Below are 16028 nucleotides of genomic sequence, written 5' to 3' on the forward strand. Positions count from 1 at the left end.
AAAGAAATACCTTCTCCAGCTCGGAAAGGGCAATCTGCAATGCATTTCCCACTCGTAGCTTGGGGAACTTTGAATATAAATGTTTTCTTCTGGAAACGCCCTTCATCCGGGGCACACAGTATTTGTCAGCATTGTCAAGGGTGAAAAGGCAACCTCTCTTCACTTCGGCAACTCACCCTATCAGTCCCGATGACTATTTTTGAAAACTAGTTTGTATTTCCCCTGATTCACAAACACTTGCGTTTCCTATCTTGCTGGCACATGACCGCTCACTCTATACTGGCTTCTAAATGAATATAAGTAGATTTATTTTTTTATATAATGGCATGAATCAAATTTTTAAAAAGAGTAAACAGACTCTGTAAGTATATGAAGCATCTCAGTAGGATCTCAGGGGTTAAAAGGAAGAGATTAATGTCTGTTTCATAACTGCTTCATTTGTTGGTCTTAGATTAAATCTTTGAACCAAACCTTTCAGCCACAAAAATGAAGATAATGATTCTTTATGTCCTTGTGTTTTAGCCAATTAGATTTGCAGAGTGATTTGTGATTCTCAGATGAAGATTACTGAGTTTTCTCATTTAAACATTAGAATTGTAATAGATGATGAGTTGATGAATTTTAAAACCTCTGCCTTCAAGGCCAGTCTGGAAAACCACACTAGATTAATTTTGGCTATATAATTTATTGTGATTTCTTCTCTAGATAGACTTGACTGCATTATACAGTCATGAAATCATTTGTACATAATCGCCTTTGAATTATATTCTATTGATATTTTGATCTCATTCCTGGTTTTGCACATACATGCATGTGAGCACACTTTAAATATTCTATGACATGCCCATTCTAAAATTAAGTTAGTTTTCAATTTCTTGGGAAATGAGAATTTCTCATAGAAGAATAAAGACGGGGCTCAGTCTGCAGCCAGCTCTTACAGCAGGGTTGTAGTTGTTTCCAATTATGTGGCCTGTGCTTTCTTTCATTCCTGATGTCAGAGGAATCATCTGGATCAAGCACCATGGTGCTTAAGTGGAGAAGAACATTAGCAGCAACACAACTTCAAGAAAAATCCAGGGGCTTCCCTGGTGGCGCCAGGGAAGTGGTTAAGAGTCCGCCTGCCGATGCAGGGGACACGGGTTCGTGCCTTGGTTCCGGAAAGATCCCACATGCCGCGGAGCGGCTGGGCCCGTGAGCCATGGCCGCTGAGCCTCCGCGTCCGGAGCCTGTGCTCCGCAACGGGAGTGGCCACAGCTAAAAAAAAAAAAAGGAAAGAAAAATCCAAGAGGAGATGGGGCATTTACCTATGCTTTGTAAGGAAAATTTTTACCAATAAAAAATGAAATCATATTAAATATCAGAGCATAAATGGGCCTTTCACTCTTTATGGAACATGGATTAAATATAAGAGAGGAAGTAGAATACTTCCTCCTGAATTTCACAGCCACATCCAATGTCATTCCATTTTTATAGAGAAATTTCTCACCAATTTTCTACAGAGACATCAAAGTTTCACAGAATCAATTTCATACACTGGAAAGGAAGATTCTAGGTGTGATACCAGTAAAAGAAGTAAACATCAAGAGAAGTCTGTTTGGCTTGTTTTAAAAAATGCTAGAAAAATAGAGATGAAAATTACCAGATGTGGCACAGCACAAATCATGGAACAAGATGAAACTCCCTTGTTTTAAAGGTGTATCAATCACAGGTGCCACTTTTCCCTATTCAAGACACTTGACTGAATCTGTTTTCTTGTGTTTGAACCAATGGCTAGGACTGTACTCAGCTATTTCGGTACCCCAGCCATGACACCTACAAGAGGATCCCATAGCAACCATTCCTCGATTGTTGGTATTTTTCTAACTTGCTAAGTTGTAGTCCTAACACTATCAGAAAGGAAATTTCCCAAGTCATTCTTTTGAAGAATTAGATATTTTTCTTGCCAGCTAACATATTTTTTTTAGCAGACAAATGTCATTCTTAGGCATGCTAAGTAATATCTCTAGATGTAAAGTGTGTTTGTCTGTAATGGAAGGGCTGTATAAATTTTACACCAAGGACTCAGAATGATTGCTATGTCTGTGATAAGTCAGTCTCTTCCTTTAGCATCATTTCCTTCAAAAAGACAAACTAATGATTTCTAAATTAGTAGCTCTAAACTGATGACAACCAGTCTTAAGGTGCAAAATTAAACTACATGGTCACTGCTTAGTATTTTAGAAATCCATATGTAGACACACAGGGGTAAATTATGGTACTCATTGTTTATTACATTCTTAAGGGAATCAAAGTTTATTGCTTTTCAAGTATGTCTTACATGCTTTTTTAATATGCTTTTTTTATGTGCTTATATTGCTTTTAATCTTCACAATAACTCTATGAGATAAATATCATTATGTCCATTTTATTTTAAGGAAAGAAGAGCTCATAGGGCTAAATAACTCGTCCAGTATCACACAGACTGTAAATGGTTAAGCAGTGAATTACATGGATCTCTCTGATTGGAATTCCCACAGTTTTCCCATGAAACATGGCTGTATCTCAGGAAGGGCCTCAGCCATTTATAGTAAAAGAACATACTAAAGTTTACTGTTTGATTTTTATTAAAATAAAATATTCAACCTGATCCCTGATAGGAAACTGTGGTGTAGGGTATAAAGAACATGAGCTTTCTAATCCTGGCCTTACTGCTTACTGGTTATGTAACTTTGGGCAATTAATTTTTTGTGCCTCAGTTTCAACACTCATAAAATGGAGACAATTTTAAGTACATTAAAAATATAATTAAATTAAAAATGAGTGAATAGCTTACAGGATTGTTGGGAATTTTAAATGAAATAATGTTTAGGTTTGTCTAATAGAGTACTTAAAACTCAGTAAATGTGATATTTTCTGCTGTTCCACCTTTTATATTTTTAAAGATCACACTTAATGAAATACAACAACATATAATTTTACTAAAAGAGCATACTGTACATGTTCTTGTGTACCATGATGTTTTCCCCTAAACATGTATTATGAACATGTTTCAACTCAGTAAATGTAGGTTTGCATTATTCTTTTTAATGACTTCATTACATTCCATTTGATGGATATACTATAAGTTACTTAGCTAGTTATACATGTTTGGACACTTGGTCTGTTTATAAATTTTCACTATTATAAATGATTCTCCTTTCCTACATCTCTGTACAGATATCTATTTCTTTAGCAAAATTTTATAGAAATGGAATTATTGAGTCAAAGGGTATCCAGATTCATAAGAACCTTTTACACGTGTAGCAAAATTGTCTCCAGAAATCATGTGCTACTTTTTATTCCCACAATAGAGGGATTTTCCCCACTGTAATTTTTTTATCTTTGCCAATTTGTTGTACATCCATTAGTTTTTCACTTTAAATGCTTTTGATAACAATTGATGAGACACTATTTTCTTATTAATAAGAAAACAAATGAAAAGCAACCAGTAATGGAGATCAGGAGTCTGTAAACAAGAGCCAGATAATAAATACTTTAGGTTTTTGCAAGCCATACCTTCTCTGTCTCCTCAGCTCTGCTTGATAGTGTGAAAACAGCCACGAACCACATGTAAACAAATGATCAACATGGAAATTTGAATTTCATATAATTTTCACTTCTCATAATTTTATTCTTATTTCAATTTTCTTTTCATTTAAAAATGTAAAAACCATTATTAGCGCACACCGAGGACTGGATTTGGCCTAGGCTGTCGTTTGCAGACTCCAATTTGAATAGATGTAATGTGATTACACGTGATTCATGCTGCCTGATTTTCATGTAACCAAGGCAAGGGAGGAGACAACATAGATAGGAGGTCAACTGGTTGAAGAGACTGGTGCCCTTTAGTCTTAAGGAAAGAGCTGCCCCCTCCCACAGTCCAAAATGACTTCAGATCCTGCTCTGTAATTTACCACCAGTGTGGACTTAAGCAACTTAGCCTCTCTGAACGTCAGCTTTTCCTCACTCATGATGAAGTTGGAATCATCCACATGATGCCCTTAATTTATGTGAAAGCAGTTAAGTAATGGCCAGTATTCATTCTTCAGTGTTTTGGAAAATTCACACATGAGGCATTACATTAATATATCGGATACATGAGTTAAAATAGACAGCCCAGCTGATATTTATTCATAAGCCGTCGCCTTGCATTGCCTTCCTTACAGTAGTAATTAACCTGACATTCTGGTCCATTGAAGTAATTATTCCTTTGCATTTGTCTGCTGCTTTCAGATTTACGAAGCATTTTCAACCTTTTATTTATTTAATCCTTAAGTCACTCCTGTGGGGTATATATTCTTGCCACATTTTCTGTAGTGAAAACTGACATGAAGTAACGTTGCAAGATTATACAGAAGACAGCTAGTTAACGAAAGAGCTATGGTTGAACCCAGGTCTTCTAACCCCAAGTCCAGGCTTCTCTTTTTCACCTCCAGATGGGTCCTCTCATATTTGGAAAGACTAGGCAGCTGCTTTTTCTGCTGTCCCCTTATCCTGAAGCTGTCACTCATGGCCTGACTCTCACAGAGATTCAAAGAGGGTCTGCCCCTCTGCCCACGGTTCCTGCTGTCTTAGTCACGGTTTAGAACATGACCTTTCTCCTCCCAACTCCACCACAGTTTATGGAACCACTCAGGACACTGAGTCCAAGACAGCTAAGCCCTGGCAAAGGGACAGGGAAGGGCAGGCCCACAGAGCACAGCCAAGTCTCACTAACTAGGGAGCTATAGCCTGAACTGATGGTCTGGTCCTTGTCACATCCTCGTCCCCACCTAGTTCCCTCTCAGTGAGGCTTAAGTGCAACTTCTGTGTCTGTGAGAATTCCCTCCTTACCATATCCCCCTCTGTTTAAGCTAGTCTGAATAGGTCTCTTTATTCCAACCAAATAAGCTCAAAATAAAACACACTGGTTTGTCCGTGGTGCATTTTTATTTAAAGACCTATATAAATCCATGGGATTTTCAATCAAAACCCACATTAAAAGCTACATATCTATGTAATGTTGGGCACGTTTAAAAAATATCAAAGTAGGCAAACTGGGTTTTGAATTATTTCTCGTGGGAGGTAAAGAACATTTATTATTGTTAACCATGAAATTTATTTTGGATGAGGCCTATTGCACGAACAAATGTTGATCAAAGGTTGAAGGTAGAAGTTAGAGGATTGTTTCCTTTTATGGTATTTGTTTCTGCTTTTCCTGGTGATTAAAACACTACTTTCTCGGTTAATCCTATTCGTACGACAATTGGAGTTGTTTCCTTCTGTTTTTCAGTTTTTTGTGTAAGTCACCTTTTCTATATTAAAATAATAAAAGTTAAATAATTGTTATCTGTGCCTTTAATGTATTCAGTTTTCCCTTTTGGCCTGAGCTACTTACCTGCTTTTTCTAATATATGTGAATTTTTTTTTAATTTATTTTATTGAAGTAGAGTTGATTTATCAATATAGTGTTGTGTTACTTGCTGCTGCACGGCAAAGTGATTCAGTTAAACGTATATATACATCTTTTTCATATTCTTTTCCATTATGGTTTATCACAGGATATCAAATATAGTTCACTATATATAATAGCTTGCATCTGCTAATGCCAAACTCCCAAGCCATCCCTCCCCAATCCTCCTCCCCCTTGGCAACCACAAGTCTGTTCTCTATGTCTGTGAGTCTGTTTCTGTTTCATAGATAAGTTTATTTGTGTCATATTTTAGATTCCATATATAAGTGGAATTTGTCTTTTTCTTTCTGACTCACTTCTCTTAGTATGACAATCTCTAGGTCCATCCATGTTGCTGCAAATGGCATTATTTCATTCTTTTTTATGGCTGCGTAATATTCCATTGTATACGTGTATCTTCTTATCCATTCATCTGTCGATGGGCATTTAGGTTGTTTCCATGTCTTGGCTATTGTAAATAATGTTGCTATGAACATAGGGGTGCATGTATCTTTTTGAATTATAGTTTGTCTGGATATATGCCCAGAAGAGGCATTGCTGGATCATACGGCAACTCTATTTTTAGTTTTTTGAGGAACCTCTGTAATGTTTTCAATAGTGGCTTCACCAATTTATGTTCCCACCAACAGTGTAGGAGGGTTACCTTTTCCCCACACCCTCTCCAGCTTTTGTTATTTGTAGACTTTTTAATGATAGCCAATCTGATTGGTGTGAAGTGGCACCTCATTGTAATTTTGACGTTGAGCATCTTTTCACGTGCCTGTTGGCCATCTGTATTCTTTGGAGAAATGTCTATTTAGGTCTTCTGCCCATTTTTCAATTGGGTTGTTGGGCCTTTTGTTATTGAGTTGTATGAGCCGGTTGTATATTTTGGAAATTAAGCCCTTGGCAGTTGAATCATTTGCAAATATTTTCTCCTGCTCTGTAGGTTGTCTTTTCATTTTGTTTATGGTTGCCTTTGCTGTACAAAAGCTTGTAAGTTTGATTAGGTGCCATTTGTTTATTTTTGCTTTTATTTCTATTGTCTTGGGAGACTGACCTAAGAAGGCATTGGTACAATTTATGTCAGAGAATGTTTTGCCTACGTTCTCTTCTAGGAGTTTTAAGGTGTCATGTCTTTTGTTTAAGTCTTTAAGGCATTTTGAGTTTATTTTTGTGTGTGGTCTAATATATGTGTATTTTGACTTTAGCCGGATTAAAGTACAGTTGTTCTTCAACCACTTTGCACTTTAGAATTACCTGCAAAGCTCTGTAAAAATATTCAGAAACTTTTCTGTCTCCAATGATTCTGATTTAATTGATCAGGGATGGAACCCAGATATTAATACTTTTCAAGCTCCTCTGATAAGATTCTAATCACCAAAATTGAAAACAAATGGTTTCAAGAAATCTATCAACCTCTTCTAGAATCCAGTTAGTCAGCACTAGCGTTGATAAATGTGTAGTTTATTTCTTGATCAGGTAAAATGATATTGATCCAGATGTACAACACTTTGGATCAGGAAACGAGAAGAGCTGAGTTTCGCTACGCTTGTAGCTCAGAAGTGCAGTGTGAAATAAATCCCCAAGAGGGTCTTGGGCAGGCTTGCTTGATCTTGGTTCCATCGATAAGAATGATTATGCTGAAAATAAAAGTGATTTGATCAGTGGTTATTGTTTGCCTTTTTAAAAGAGAAAACTATGAGCTGTCAGAGTTTGATCGTATTTTAAATCAAATTGCAAGTGTTTTGCATATCAAATTCCCTTCCTCTGGGGAGGAAGTGCTGCCCAAGGTCGCACTGCTGGTTTCTCTGCAAGCAGACTCCCAGATGCAGTTGGTGTGCAAGAAACAGTTGTTGTGTTCACTGCGGAACAGGGAAAGCTCTCTCTGAAGGGGCAGGTCAGAGTCTGGGGTTTGTGCTGCTGCCGCCACATGACTGAGTCATGGACAGACTCCCACCCTACATGCACTAGAGAACAGAAGGAAGGAGGAGTTATTTCCTAAGGAGCCCAGCATCGCCAGGTCTCCTCTCACACCGATGCTCGTTATTACATATTGCATTATTACATTGTATATTGCATACCAGCATTACAGTATTTCTGAAATTTCGGCCAGTTACACACCAACAAACCTTTCATTAATAAGAAATGTCAATAGAATATTAAGTGCAGATACGGCATTTTCCACATTTTAAAAGGACACACTTTCTAAAATAAACAATTTTATTTTTTCTAAATTGACCCTGTGCAAAAATCGTTTAGACTCTAGGAAAACATGAGTCTCTTCATTCTTTTAATAGTGCTGATATAAAAGAAGATTTTTAAAAAATCTTTTTTTCCTATACTTCAGAAGGAAAATTAATTTGAAAGGTAATTTTCTAAGGGCTTGCTCAGCATTTCCACCTTAATAAAATAAAGCTTCCTTCGTTACAACATTACAGCATGATAGAAAGTGGAAATATATACATCTTCCTCATAATACGACAAACTGTGCATAGTAATGAAGCCTGAGAATTTAAAATATTTCAAATATTCAACATACCAATGTTAAATGAAAATAAATACACAGTGACTCAGCAAATACGGCTTCCAGCATCAGGAAGCTTTCCTAGTCTTTCAACCAAAATACGTGATTGTTTATAAAACTAGAAACAAACAAAAATAGGCTTTATGATATTGAAGTCTACCTGAAGTACAGTATACATATTTCTTCCTGTCTTAAATCTATAGAAGAAAAAGTTTTTTTACTCCAGAAACAGAGCTGTTGGACAATTGATAGGAATCAGAGAACTGGCATGAATTAAAGTTAAAACAGATCTGACCTATTAAGGGACTGACCATTCATGTGTCGTGATTTTAAATAAGTGGATCCTAAAGTGATGTCAGGAGCTAGCATCCACCCCCATCCTCTGCAGGCATCAACGAGCAACAATGTGTCATTTCACCCTGTGCTTCAGGGATGTGTTGACTAACAAGCCCTAACAAGATACCAAGTGGCAAAGAAAAATTAAGTGAAAATGCTCTAGCCATCTTCTCCATATAACTGCAAGGTTTATATAACATCAGCTCTGAGAATTACCAGAACTGTTGTTTGTCCATCTTCCCCAGTGTCACTCCATAAAGAAACATCATGGATTGTAACGTCAAGACAAAATAAAAATGACTATGCTACAGAAGAGTTCATTTAAAAGGCTAAAAGGCTATGGCATCGTGTCCAAAGAATAGTACTAATGATAGAGTAGAACAGGCACTGTTCCAAGTGCTTTACCTATAGTGTGGTTATTTTAAAAGATGTCTGCAAATTCTTTGACAGTCCTCCCATTGAGAGGTGGAATCTATGTTGCTACCTCTTGACTCTGGAGGAACCTTAGTGACTTACTTATAACCAATAGACTGCAGCAGAAGTGCTGCTACATGGCTTTTGAGGCTAGATCAGAAAAGACTAGGCAGCTTCCACCTAGTTCTCTTGGGATGCTCTCTGGGTGAAGTGAGCTGTAAAAAAAAAAAAAAAATCCAACTACCCAGAGACTGACACTCTGGAGAGGCTGTGTATACTTGCTACAGTTGACAGCCTGAGCTGAACTCCCAGCTGTCAGGCAGTATCACCTGTCAGCAATATAAGTGAGCTGTCTTGGGCATACAGACCATTTAAGTCTTCAAATAACTACAGTCCCAACTCACGACTAACTGTAACTGCATGAGAGACTATAAATGAGAACTACCCTGCTGATACTTCCCAAATTCCTGACTCACGAATCATAAGCCCAATAAAATGGTTGTTTTATGCCACAAAGATTTAGACTAATCATTGTTACACAACAGTTAGAACCGGAAAATATATTGACTCACTTAATCCTCACAACAGCCTTACAAAATAGCTATGCTCGTTATTGTCGTTTTTCAGATGAAGATACTGACTCCCAGAGATGTTAAGTGGCATTTTCCATGTTACGTGGCTTGTGAGCCACAATGCTGGTGTTTGAACCCAGGAAGGAAGGACCCAGGTTCCAGGGTCTTTGTTTTTAAGGATGAATGGTGGTTATCATATTTGAGCTTCTTACGTGCCATTTCAAATCCTCTTGGCCTCACCTGTTTCTGGAGTCAGTGACCACTTGTTCAAACTCCAGCACTTCTACAGAGACCAGTACTGTGCGGACTCTTGCCAACTTCACCTTGCCTGATGCCTCTGCCACATACACTACTAGTAACCCAGAAATCCGTTTTGAGATGAGGTGCTGCAAGACCCTCTCTGCACCCACACATATGTGTCCAGGGAATGTGTGAATGTGTTACCGAACGCAAATTTGTGTACCCAACGCACAATGAGGCCAAACAAACTGAAACATCAGAGTTTGGAGCAGAGAAAGGTTTCTTACAGGGCCATGCAAGGAGATAGGTGGCTCATGCCCCCCAAATCCTGAACTTTCTGAAGGATTTCAGCAAAGCATTTTTAAAGGCAAGCTGAGGGAGGGGCATGGTTGGTTGGTGCAAACTTCTTGGTGTTGGAATCCTTCGTTCTTGCAGCTGTCCTTGTAGGTTGGGTCACGATGTTCCTGTGTAAACCTCCAACAAGACAAATGTTATTCTCTGTTCTGCAACTTTTTATCTCTGTCTGAATGGAGAAATGTTACACCCTTAAAGGTCAGAGCCTTGAGAATGGCTGTCATATATATTTCAGGCTATAGGTGCCCTTCTTAACTTGAAGCAAAAGAAATAGAATACAAAGGTTAAACTAAAAGAAACAGATCTAGTATGGAGTCAGATTTGTTCTTCCCTATTACAAAGGAACTACACTCCATAGAATAAATCAAACCTCCAGGTACACTTTTCTCGCTTCCTTCTGTAGATACACTCTCTGGAGAAGCAGTTATTCTGAGAAGCAAGTTCTCAACAGTTCCCAGATCAAGCAAGCAATTGCTTTTTTTTTTTTTTTTAACATCTTTATTGGAGTATAATTGCTTTACAATGGTGTGTTAGTTTCTGCTTTATAACAAAGTGAATCAGCTATACATATGCATATATCCCCATATCTCCACCCTCTTGCATTTCCCTCCCACCTTCCCTATCCCACCCCTCTAGGTGGTCACAAAGCACCAAGCTGATCTCCCTGAGCTATGCGGCTGCTTCCCACTAGCTATCTATTTTACATTTGATAGTGTATATATGTCAATGTCACTCTCTCACTTTGTCACAGCTTACCCTTCCCCCTCGCCATGTCCTCAAGTCCATTCTCCAGTAGGTCTGCGTCTTTATTCCCGTTTTGCCCCTAGGTTCTTCATGACTTTTTTTTTTTTAATTCCATATATATCTGTTAGCATATGGTATTTGTTTTTCTCCTTCTGACTTACTTTGCTCTGTATGACAGAGTCTAGGTCCATCCACCTCACTACAAATAACTCAATTTCGTTTCTTTTTATGGCTGAGTAATATTCCATTGTATACATGTGCCATATCTTCTTTATCCATTCGTCTGTCAATAGACACTTAGGTTGCTTCCATGTCCTGGCTATTGTAAATAGAGCTGCAGTGAATATTGTGGTACATGACTTTTTGAATTATGGTTTTCTCAGGGTATATGCCCAGTAGTGGGATTGCTGGGTAGTATGGTAGTTATACTTTTAGGGGTTTTTTTGTTTATTTTTTTTTGTGGTACGCGGGCCTCTCACTGTTGTGGCCTCTCCCGTTGTGGAGCACAGGCTCCAGACGCCCAGGCTCAGCAGCCATGGCTCACGGGCCTAGCCGCTCCACGGCATGCGGGAACTTCCTGGACTGGGGCACGAACCCATGTACCCTGCATCGGCAGGCAGACTCTCAACCACTGCACCACCAGGGAAGCCCTATTTTTATTTTTTTATGGAACCTCCATACTCTTCTCCATAGTGGCTGTATCAATTTACATTCCCACCAACTTCCCAGTGCCAGAGGGTTCCCTTCTCTCCACATCCTCTCCAGCATTTATTGTTTGTAGATTTTTAGATGATGGCCATTCTGACCTGTGTGAGATGATATCTCATTGTACTTTTGGTTTGCATTTCTCTAATGATTAATGATGTTGAGCATTCTTTCATGAAATTTCTTTTGATACAAAGTAGTACTCAGCTTGGTAATGCACCATCCTATTAGCTTTGCCTCCTTCCCTACCTAATCTATTTTTAGTTCACTTCCACCCCCTTGAATTGCACTCCCTAATAAGAAGTAACGTGTAAACCATTGTTTTAAGCCCGCGTTTCCTGGAAAGCTCAGGTCAGGATAATAGCCAAACATATTTCATTACATTATTATGCCTAAATATACATAACATATATAGCATTGTTTTGTGTATTTTAAACTTTTAAAGTAAATGTTATTGTACCATAAGATAATTCTGAAAGTTGTTTTGTTCAATCAACACTGTATTTTGGAAATTTTCCCATGTTGATACATGGAGCTCTAATTCATACATGGTAGTTGCTATATATTATTCCAATGTGTGAATGTGTCAGATAATTTATCCACTCTCCTATATATGGATATGCATCAGATGCTTAGAATTCACTAAAATGTTGTTATGAATAATTATTTTTCTTATCTTTTTGTGCATGTATGTGATAAATCCTCCAAAGTCTACTTTGGGAATTGTTGAAGTGTACACATATTTCAGTTTTCCTAGATATTGCCACATTAGTCTCCAAAATTATTTTATAAATTAAGTTCTTGCTGGCAGTTCTATTCTTGACAAAACTTGGTATGACCAGACTTTTTAGAAGACTTTATTTTTAGAGCAGTTTTAGGTTTACAACAAAATCGAGAGAAAGGTACTGAGATTTCTCATTTATCCCTGCCCACACACCAGCATAGCCTTTCCCATTATCTGTATCCCCCATATTATCCCACTAGAGTGGGACATTTGTTAAAGTCATGAAACTACATTGACACATCACAATCACCCAAAATCCATAGTTTATCTTACGGTTCACTCTTTTTTTTTTTTTTTGTAAAATTATTTATTTATTTTTCTCTGAGTTGGGTCTTTGTTGCTACGCACGGGGTTTATCTCTAGTTGCCGCGAGTGGGGGCTACTCTCCATTGTGGTGCACAGGCTTCTCATTGCGGTGGCTTCTCTTGTTGCGGAGCATGGGCTCTAGGCATGCGTGCTTCAGTAGTTGTGGCTCACAGGCTCTAGAGCGCAGCCTCAGTAGTTGTGGCGCACAGGCTTAGCTGCTCTGTGGCATGTGGGATCTTCCCAGACCAGGGCTTGAACCCATGTCCCCTGCATTGGCAAGCGGATTCTTATCCACTGTGCCACCAGGGAATCCCCACAGTTCACTCTTGATGTACATTCTGTGGGTTTGGGTAAATGTATAATGACATACATTCATCATTATAGTATCATATGGAGTATTTTCACTGTTTGAAAAATCCTCTCTGTTCTACCTATTCTCTTCTCCTCCCTCACCAACCTCTGGCAGCAGCTGATCTTTTTACTGTCTCCATAGTCTTGCCTTTTCCAGAATGTCATATAGTTGGAATCTTACGGTTTATAGCCTTTTCAGATTGGCTTCTTTCAATTAGTAATATGTGTTTAAGCTCTTCCATGTCTTTTCATAGCTTGATAGTTCATTTTTTAAATGTTGAATAGTACTTCATTTTCTGGATGTACTGAAGTTTATTTATCCATTCACCTATTGAAAGATAACTCAGTTGCTTCCAGGTTTTGGAAATTATGAACAAAACTGCCAAAATTATCTACATGCAGATTTTTGTGTGGGCACAAATTTTCATTTCATTTGTGTTAAATACCAAGGAATGTGACTGCTGAATCTTATGGTAAGAATATGTTTCATTTTCTAAGAAATTGCCAATCTGTCTTCCAAAGTGGCTGTATCATTTTGCCTTCCCACCAGCAATGTATCATGTTTCTGTTGCTCTATATCCTCACCAGCATTTAATGTTGCCGGTGTTCTGGGTCTGGACCTATTAAGGTGTGTAGTGACGTTTTAATTTGCATTTCTGTGATGACATATGATGTGAAACATCTTTTAATGTATTATTTGACATCTGTCTGTCTTTTGGGTGAGGTTCTGTTAAGGTCGTTGGCACATTTTTAAATGGGGTTGTTTGTTGTCTTATTGTTGAATTTTAACAGTTCTTTGTATGTTTTGGATAACAGTCCTCTATCAGATGTGTCTTTTGCAAATATATCCTTCCAGTTTGTGACTCATCTTCTCATTCTCTTGACATTGCATTTCACAGAGCAGACGTTTTTACTTTTGACGAAGTCCAGCTTATTTCTTTCATGGATTGTGCCTTTGGTGTTTTATCTAAAACATCATTTTATGCCACACACAAAAAATGGGTTTTATTGCTATACTACCAGTTATCAAGGTTTTCCTCTATGTTATTTTCTAAGAGTTTTATACTTTTGTGTTTTACATTTGGATCTTTGATCCATTTTGAACTAATTTTTTTAAAAGACATAAGGTCTGTGTCAAGATTCATTTCTTTGCATGTGGAAGTCCATTTGCTGAAGAAATTATCTTTGCTCCTTGTATTGCCTTTACTCCTTTTCAAAGATCAATGACTAAATTTATGAGGGTCTATTTCTACGATCTTTATTCTGTTCCATTGATCTATTTGTTGTTTCTCCAATACCACGTTGTCTTGATTACTGTAGCTTTATAGTAAGTCTTAAAGTTGGGTAGTGTCAGTCCTCCAACTTTGTTTCTCTTTAATATTGTGATGGCTATTGTGGGTCTCCATACAAACTTTAAATTCAGGTTGTCACTATCCATAAAATAACTTGCTCGTGTTTTTATTGCATTGAATCTGTAGATCAATTTGGGAAGAACAGACGTCCTGATAATGTTGAGTCTTCCTATCCATGAATATGGAATATCTCTCCATTTTTTAGTTTCTCTTTGATTTCATTTATTAGAGTTTTGTACTTTTTTCATATAGTTCTTGTACATATTCTTTCAGATTTATACCTGAGTATTTCATTTTGAGGGGTGTTAACATACTTGGTATTGTGTTTTTAATTTCAAATTCCACTTGCTCATTGCTAGTGTATGGGGAAGTGATTGACTTTTGTATATTGACCTTGCATCCTGTAGCCTTGCTATAATCACTTTTTCCAGAGGAGTTTTTTTTTTGGTCAATTCTTTTGAAATTTCTCTACAGATGATCATGTCATTTGCGAACAAAATTTTATTTTTTTCTTCCTTCTCATTGTGTATACATTTTATTTCCTTTTCTTGTTTCATTGCATTAGCTAAAAGTCATCAGACTTTTAATGTTTTTTAACTTTATGGATTTGGAGAGAAATAAAATTGTTTTTATTTACATTTTCCAGGTTATTCATGAGACTGAGCATATTGACTATTGGGACCACTGATGAGATATGAGCATATTCTCATTTTTCAAATTTTTTGTCTTTGCTTATTGATTTTGCAATAAATCTTAATATATTATGGATCCTAATAGTTTGTTGATTAAATGCAAGATATCTTTAAGAAAATGACTCTCCCTACCTAGGAACATGGTATTTTTGCCAGTCTCTATGAATTTAAACGATTTATGGTGTTGTTTCCACAATGGTATTAAATGTTTTGTTAGATTTATTCTTGAATATACTATAGATTCTCTTGCTATTCTCTAGACTGAACAAATATTAAAACAAGTAAATATATTCAGAGAATGATAAATTTTATGAAGTAAAAAACAGGGGGAAATAATAACATTTCTGGAATAGGATAGGGAAGACAATTTCAGGCAGGTTAATAAACAGTCTTATATGACAAGGTTATATTTGGACTGAGACCTGAATGGTGAAAAGGTACCAGGCTTGTAAAGATTTGGAGGAAGACAGTATCTAGAGCAAAGTAGAGTGGTAAGAGTTGTATGTAATGAAATCAATCATGGAGAACCTTGCAAACCAGAGTAAGGAGCTCAGATGAGTATGGACTTGGGATTTGGAGCTTTGTTCTTCTCACTGAGGGACCACTGAGACTGCTTTCCTTAGAGATATCAGCTATTTGGGCTAAGGATACCCAAGACACATGGGATGTATCCACTCCTGCATAATGGTTGTGGCCTCTCCCCTCAAACTCCAAAACTACAGTGTCAATGTTTTCATTGTACACTTTGACTGATAGACACATGACAACAGCAATCATGCTTCATCTTCAGATTCTAGTGGGTTGCTGTAGAGTAACAGTGGGCTCTTGCCAAAACTGTTTTTATTAATTACTATGAGTGTTTATATTACTACAAACTCTTCATATACTAACACAGTATTCTGGATTCTGCTTACTAAAGCAATCTTTTCCAAAATCCAAACAGAGTTCTCCTCTGCTCAGTTTATTTGCAAAGAATGTTTATTTATATACTCATCTGGCAACTTGGCTCCTGGCCACTATCAAAATTCACCCTTCCATTTAAAAGAGAGGATAACTTTCAAAGCTGACATATATTTAGCTACATCTGTGTGGATCTTCTTGCAGTTTCCTTTCACATGCTTCCTAAAGCCCAGTAGCCAGTTTCCTCTTCTGACCCAAAGCAACTCCATCACTGAGTGCCATCATTGGGAAAGCTCCACATC

The sequence above is a fragment of the Neophocaena asiaeorientalis genome, unplaced genomic scaffold, assembly GCF_003031525.2.
Source record: "Neophocaena asiaeorientalis asiaeorientalis breed wild unplaced genomic scaffold, Neophocaena_asiaeorientalis_V1.1 scaffold258, whole genome shotgun sequence".
NCBI lineage: Eukaryota > Metazoa > Chordata > Mammalia > Artiodactyla > Phocoenidae > Neophocaena > Neophocaena asiaeorientalis.